General features: G+C 33.8%; 1 non-coding gene across 1 annotated transcript; it reads left to right on the top strand.

Moving 5' to 3' along the window:
• Positions 1–694: 694 nt before the first annotated feature.
• LOC121218768 (small nucleolar RNA R71) lies at positions 695–801 on the top strand. Its single transcript, XR_005915245.1, has one exon. It is a non-coding gene; the product is annotated as a small nucleolar RNA R71 (small nucleolar RNA).
• Positions 802–7,321: the final 6,520 nt, after the last annotated feature.

Raw genomic sequence — 7,321 nt, forward strand, 5'->3', positions numbered from 1 at the left:
GTGGTCAGCTCCTAAGTTTAGTAGCAAGCTGGCCCACTTGATTCTCCAAATTCTTTAGAGTGGCGTCATTTTTCGCCATGTATACCTTCAATAGATTCTCTAAGCTATTGGATGGTTCCGCTTGGGTTGGTTTCTGAACTTGTTAGGGGAAACTAGGCAGCTGAGTTGGTCTAGGTTGGGTGTAAGTGTTATTGGTTCCAGCCCCTTGGTTACTTCAGAAAAATTCGAGTGATTTTGCCACGATGAGTTATAAAAGTTGGATTGCAGTCCTTGCCTCCCTTAGTTTTGGTTTTGGTTACCCATGTAATGTACGGATTCAGGGTTCGATGGACATTCTTCAAACAAATGTCCTTCCCTACAATACACACATGCTATATTCTCAAATTGGTTAGGTGGTTCGGCTACAAAACTGTTAGACCCATTAGTGGTAAGATTCTTAATCATTGAGGATATTGAAGGTACCTGAGATGCGAGTGAAGTGAGAGCGTCCACTTCATGTGTTCCAGTGACTCATCTTCTTAATGCTGCTTGATTGGTTGGCCGTTGATAATTATTGTTGGCAATCCTCTCAATAATTTCGTAAGCCTCATTATAATACTTAGAAAGGAGAGCACCATTAGCAGAGGCGTCCACTACCATCCTCGTGTGAGCGTTGATACCATTATAAAATGTCTCAAGTTAAATGAAATGTGGGATTCCATTATGAGGGCACTTTCGTAATAAATCTTTGTACCTTTCCTATGCCTCATACAGGGACTCATCATCCATTTGTTGGAAGGCAGTGATCTCATTCCTCAACTTGGCATTCTTGTTTGGCGGGAAATACTTCATGAGGAATCTCTCGGCTAACTCTTGCCATATAGAAATAGAGTTCGGTGGCAATGATTTCAAGTAGGCACGAGCTCTATCCCTTAGCGAATATGGGAACAACTTCAGCTGTAATGCATCTTCGGGTACTCTGGCTAACTTGAAAGAATCGCTCACTTCCATAAATGGTCTTAAGTGAAGATGAGGATCTTCATTAGGCATTCTACTAAATTGGCCCACAGTGTGAAGCATCTGGAACATGATTGGTGTAACACCCCTTACCCGTATCCAACACCGGAATAGGGTACGAGGCATTACCAAAACACATACACTTGTAAATGTATTTAACCGAGTTATAAAATTTCAACTAAATTAAAACTTTCAAAATAATTAGAATGCTTCTATAACTTTTCACAATATATCCTCAAAATATTATAATCATAATAATTAGGGCCTACGAGACCCGGTACATACTCATACAATTCAATGCTTCATTTCCATTTCATTTAATTCGCAATTTCTCATGCTCACAATTTAGATCATATCACTAGCAATTTCCATTTAATTCACGTACAATTCAATGTCACTAAGTTTAACACTAATACGTATTTACCATTTAACTTAATGTTTATCGATTATATCATTCAATAACACATTTAAGAAATTCTTAATTTTGCAATGAAAATATCACTTTAGCTTAAATAACAACATCATCCTGGTATAAATACACTACCACTTATTCATTTACTTTAATTCATTTGGGCCCATTTGTCACTTACCATCCTTAATCAAATTAGGGAACGGTTACGGAAAATTGAGTACTTCACTTTCACTTTGCCATAGTATAACTATGGTCTTATGTATGATCACTTATCACTTGTCCCTGATCAGATAAGTGTAGCCACTTATCACTTTGTTTCTTGATCAGATAAGTGTAGCCACTTATCACTTTGTCTCTTGATCAGATAACTGTAGCTAAAGCTATCACTTTTCACTTTTCACTTGTCACTTGATCAGATAAGTGTAGCCGAAACTATCACTTATCACTTTGTCTCTTGATCAGATAAGTATAGCAGAAGCTATCACTTATCACTTTCCACTTGTCACTTGATCAGATAAGTGTAGCCGAAGCTATCACTTATCACTTTCCACTTGTCACTTGATTAGATAAGTGTAGTCGAAGCTATCACCTATCATTTTGTCACTTGATCAGAAGTACTCAAATCTGGCGTTCCGCTCAATTTGATCATTTATTCAATTTTCGCATTTTTATTTTATTCTCATTTCATCAATAAATATATCTCATCATACATTACATAACTCATGAAATTAACATTTAATCATTAAATTTCGGTCATATGAACTTACTATTTCATTATCTTACCACACTTGTTTCCTATGCACATCACACAAGATATAAACATATCATTCAACCATAGTCACAAGCTAGTGTATTTAAACATAACTCTTTTTGGAACTAACCACATGATAAACCATTCATGAAATTATTTCATGCCAAATCATATACCGAATATACGATACACACATACTATGAAACTTTATTTTCACACATGAGCTTAAACCAAAACCAATAATGCACAAATATAAGCATTATTTCTATTTCATCGTTTATCAATTATAATCAAGCATATGACCAATTATACACAAATCATTCATATACTTCCCAATTTTCCTCCTCCTCCTCTCCATTCCACATCCTTAATGTGTATAACACACTTAAACAACATTAGCTATAATTTCACTATTCACTCACATGTATATTCAAAGCTGTTTATCCGAGTTAGAGTCACTAAATTATTTTTATCCGGAGCTACAGAGCTCCAAATTAAGATCCGTTAATTTTACCTGAAACTAGACTCACATAACTTCTTACCATAAAATTTTCAGAATTTTTGGTTCTGCCAAATAATACAGTTTATTCTTTAAAGTTTCCCCTATTTTGCTGTCTGACAGTTCCGACCACTCTTCACTAAAAATAATACAGTTTATTCTTATGAAAATAGACTCATTAAGGATTCTAATCATATAAATTATAACTTATAATCATTTTTGTACAATTTTTAATGATTTTCCAAATTAAGAACAGGGGAACCCGAATTCATTCTGACATTGTCTCACAAAATCTATTATATCTCATGATTTACAATTTCATTACTTACACCGTTTCTTCTACGAGAAACTAGACTCAATAAGATTTAATTTTATATTTTATTCACCCTCTAATTCAATTCCCACAATTTTTGGTGATTTTTCAAAGTCAGACCACTGCTGCTGCCAAAAACTGTTTAGTGTAATATATTGATTACCAATTTGACTCTAAACTTTTAATACATGATAATTTCGTCCCTAGGCTTGGAAAATGAAATTCTTGCAATATAATCCTTGATTCAAGCCTAGTATTTCTCATACATATCAATAACAGCCCATAGATTCCATGGAATTTTAGAATTTCTCCATGATTTCAATATTTTTCAATTTAATCCCTAAAACATGTTTTCATCTAAAATTCTTTAATAAAACACCTTTAAACATTCATTAACATCTCAATTTCATCACAAAATAACAAAAATCATATGAACTTATCATTAGTATCTTCCAAAACTTTCAACAAAATGAGAAACTAGTAGAATACTAAGTTGGACCTAATTGTAAAACTCTAAAAATATAAAAATTTCAAGGACAAAGCAAGAATTAAACTTACTTGAAGCCAAAATATGGAATACCAGCTCCAAACCCTCTTCCATGGCTGTCTCCCACCGAAATTTCAAGAAGAAATGGTCTTGAAATGCTTAAAATAAAATTTGGCCACATAAACTTTATTGTAATTCCAATTTTGTCCTTAATACATAAAAATCTTAGATTTTTTTTAACGGTATGTCATCTCAGCCCCTAAATTGGTCCATTTTCTCTTTTAGTCCTTCCTTATTTAATTGTTAAGCTATTTAATCACTTTAGCAAGTTTTGCATCTTTTCAATTTAGTCCTTTTTAATTAATTAACTGCCAAAACATTAAAATTTTCTGACGAAACTTTAACACTACCATATTGACACTCTGTAAATATTTATAAAAATATTTACGACTCGGTTTATAATATCGAAGTCTCGATACCTCTTTTTCTCAATTTCTTGACTTAATAAATTTTTATAAAATACAAATTACTAATTTAAAAATCTCTTAAAAATCATATTTGGCTCGTAATTATTGATAATAAAATTTACGAGCTTATTTTCTGAATTTGGTGATCTTGTACCACTGTTTTTGACATTTTTGAAAATCGGGCTATTACAATTGGCTTCAGCTCAAATTGTTGTGCCTTGATTTTGGGTCTCATAATACCCGGATTAACATCGTTAAATACTGGCATGACATACTGTCATAAAGCTCTATCCCTATCATCAACAATAAGAATATGATTCTGAGCAAGGTTTGCTCCATTTCCTTGATTCATATTCTCAAAGTTTATCTCTTCGGTCCTTCTTTGGTTCGCTTGTCTTCTTCGCTATTGAAAGCTTTGTTCTATTTTAGGGTCCACAGGGAGTAAGTCGATAATCTGGTCAATACTCATAAACACCTGAAATAATCACAGAAAGATTAAGTAAGTAAACATTTAAACAGGAAAATAAATAAACCAAAATGTAAAAATAGATTCACAAATAATGGCTTTATAGTCCCCGAAAACGGCGCCAAAAACTTTGGACGACGAAAATGTACAAGTGTACACAATCGCAACAAGTAATAAAGTGAAAAGTAAATGTCAAGTTATTGTATCCACAGGGACTATAAAAAGGAATATTTAGGAAATTAATGTTAAAACACTTTGGTGATGGAAAATATTTTGGTTTAAAGATGATTAAAAACTAAGGGTTAAAAACTAAGTAAAAAAATTTAAAAATAAAATGTTCTAATACATGATTTCAAATAAGGTTTAATCAAGATGATATAATTGTGTTGGATTAATTACATTCCTTTAACTTGGAATTATTAAACTTATGTTTATACTGCTACGAACAAATTCACGGCAACTCGGTAATTTGCTAACTACTGCTCATACATACTTATTAAATTAATCAATCTTTTGAACATTTTTCAATGTCAATCCAAGCGATTAATCACAATAATCAAGTGAGATAACAGAGTATTTCTACCTTCAAACAGTTTAATCACAATAATCTTGCAAGTTATGCAAGGCACATGTATCGCCAAATACAATGCTAAATTAACTTCAGCTACCTTAGAAGAATAAACATGCACTAATTAAGTATTGTGTCAATTAATTACGATTTTAATACGATTTAAGAATTAATTCATTAGTTATTTAACAATTAATATTGCAAGAATAACTTAAGCATGATTTTACTTAATCAAGCATCTTACCGAGGCCTATAATAGCAGAAACACAATTTCAATAATTCAAGCAAGCAAAATATAATCAACCCAACACGGATTAAATTCGAATTAGATTGATTAAAATAACTATTTCAATAGCATAATATTCAGAAACATGTTTGTCAAAACAACAATGAAATTTAAAGAGATAGGAACAAGAAGCAAATCCGGGGTTTCTCCGTGGCTTGACTGATTTCTCTGCTCTTTGTTTTCTGTTGTCCTTGGCTATCAAGGTGGCTTATGAACACTTTAATTGCTGCTAAACAATGGCTGATGAGGACCTCTTTCCCAAGAGAAGAAATCGACACTTTAACAAAAGGGAAAATGGGAAGGAAAAGTTGAGAGAAAGTGAGAGAGGAGAATAGAAAATGAAACTGTGAGGGATGTGTTGAATGATCAGCAAGGGTTGACTTTTATAGCTGATTGTGGCTGCTAAAAATAACAAATTCCATCAGAGACCCCCCTTGGCTAGCCACACACATGGCAAAGTTGAGAGATTCAACTTTGCTAAAAATAGCATGGGGCAAATCCATAAAGCCACATTTTTTGGAGGGGCTTGAATGCAAGGTTGAAATTTCTTCAAGGGCTTCTTTGTAAGCTTATTTAGTAAGCTAAAATGCTAATTTGGGTCAGCATATGGACGGTTCTGGGCAGCCCAATTGGTGGCTGGTTCGGTTCACTAGATTCGGTTCAACCAATGCGGTTCAACTAGACCCTTTTTTTCCATAATTAATTAATAATAATTTATTTAGCCCAAATTAAATTTGAAATAAATTAAAATTAATTTTATTTTGAATTAACACACATTTTTAGACCATCTTAGGCTAGAAATAAATTTACCTCGATACTTCAAATTGCTTCTCGGTTTTATTCTTTGAGCATTGTTTACCGAGCCAATTTTTGTCCTTTGTGCGAATTTGTCGAAAATAGTCAAAATTAATCAAAATTAACTATAAAATTAATTAAAATTCATCATGTTCATATTTTTAACATAATTGAATTATTTTATAATATTTAATTATTTTTCTATAAGAATTTAACCGAAAGAGCATTATTTAAGTTAAAAAGGGCATGTAAAAACACATAAATTTTTGTATTTCCAGCGACTAATCTATGGCTAAATATGAAGCTGAATTTTTTCTCCTGAGTAGGTATGTATAAACAATGGTATCGTCTAACTACAGCAAGTGCGTGAGGTTTATGAAAAGATTGTGATATGATCCATGGGTTTTGATAGCTCCTCAAAGGGAGTGGGTTTTTACGGTTCTGGTTGATAAAGTAAAAATAGTGGACAACGAGCGTGAGCGGTGTGACCGTGAGAGGGGTCAGGGTAATATTAAGAGGGATTTGGTTCCCTCTAGTTTTGAACAACGCCCTAAGAAACGGGCGAGATTTGATAGGCTTTCGAGGCTCAAGGCACCAGTTGCAGTGACTGAGATTCAGCTGTGCAGTGATTGTGGGAAACGCCATTCGGATGAGTGCTGGAAGAAGTTAGGAGCGTGCCTTCCTTGTGGGTTATGGAGCGTCGGGTTAGGGATTGCCCCTATTAACTAGATCAGGTGTCAACTACGGCACAGACTCCGACTCCAGGTTCTGTTCAGCCTTCGAGAGTGGTTCAGCAACCATCTAAAGGTCGTGGTTCTGGTAGAGGGGGTAATGGTTCGGGGAGTACAAAGAGAACCGGGTAGAGGGTGTAGTCAGACTCGATAGTCAACTAGTTTACGCGGTGAGACCCTGCGAGAATAGTGATAATGTTGATGTTATTGTAGGTACATTATTTATGCATTATATTTCGTACTATGCTCTCATTGATATTGGATCTACTCACTATTATATAGCTAGTGTTGTTTTTGCAAATCTAGGTTTAATTGTTGAAAATATTGCTAGAGAGTTTTATGTGATTAGTCCTTTGGGTTTGTTAGTTCAGGTTGATAGAGTATACAGATGGGTACATCTAGAGTCCATGGTACAGTGTTTCCAGCTGATCTAATGGAGTTGCCCTTTAATGAGTTTGATTTGATTCTAGGAATGGATTGGCTTGTAGAATATCGGATCAATCTAGACTGTGCAACCAAGAGAGTTACTCTGAGAACGGATGAGAATGAT

The sequence above is a fragment of the Gossypium hirsutum genome, chromosome D06, assembly GCF_007990345.1.
Source record: "Gossypium hirsutum isolate 1008001.06 chromosome D06, Gossypium_hirsutum_v2.1, whole genome shotgun sequence".
NCBI classification, from domain to species: Eukaryota; Viridiplantae; Streptophyta; class Magnoliopsida; order Malvales; family Malvaceae; genus Gossypium; species Gossypium hirsutum.